The sequence below is a fragment of the Dipodomys ordii genome, unplaced genomic scaffold (genome assembly GCF_000151885.1).
Source record: "Dipodomys ordii isolate 6190 unplaced genomic scaffold, Dord_2.0 Scaffold85, whole genome shotgun sequence".
NCBI classification, from domain to species: Eukaryota; Metazoa; Chordata; class Mammalia; order Rodentia; family Heteromyidae; genus Dipodomys; species Dipodomys ordii.
Genome location: NW_012267301.1, coordinates 2,372,186 through 2,372,823, shown reverse-complemented (window position 1 = coordinate 2,372,823; position 638 = coordinate 2,372,186).

Here is a 638-nt window from a genome sequence, read left to right as displayed (position 1 = left end):
TTTTTTTTTCTTGCTATTGTTTTTAAGGTATTTAAAATGTATTGTGTGATTATTTTTGTTTGTTTCTTTGGTATGTTCTTCCTCCACAGTATAACCCCTGTTTTCACTGTATTTGATGTCAGTGCCCTGCATCTTGTATATACATTTTCTAATTTGGGGAGGGGAAGGGAAATAACAAATTGCTGAAATAAGGATATAGGTTTACCCATTGTAACAATGAGATGTACAAGACACTATGTTGAAACTTGTGGGGGGGGGGAGTTAGGGAGGTGGGGAGGGGAAGGGATGGTAGGGGAAAAACAAAGGAGGGGTGACAATGCTCATAGGAAATGTACTCATGTAGCTGTAATCCCTCTGTACACTAGTTTTACAATTTAAAAAAAAACATAAAAAAAGAATAATTTCCTGGCTGGGAAGGTGGCTCAGTGGTAGAATGTTTGCCTAACATGCATAAAGCCCTGGTTTCGATTCCTCAGCACCACATAAACAGAAAAAGGCAGAAGTGGCTCTGTGACTCCAGTGGTAGAGTGCTAACCTTGAGGAAAAAAAAAATCTCAGGGACAGTGCCCAGACTGGCAAAAAATAATAATTTCATATATTTAGTTACATTAAAAATATTTTTCTTTTTTTTTTTTTTT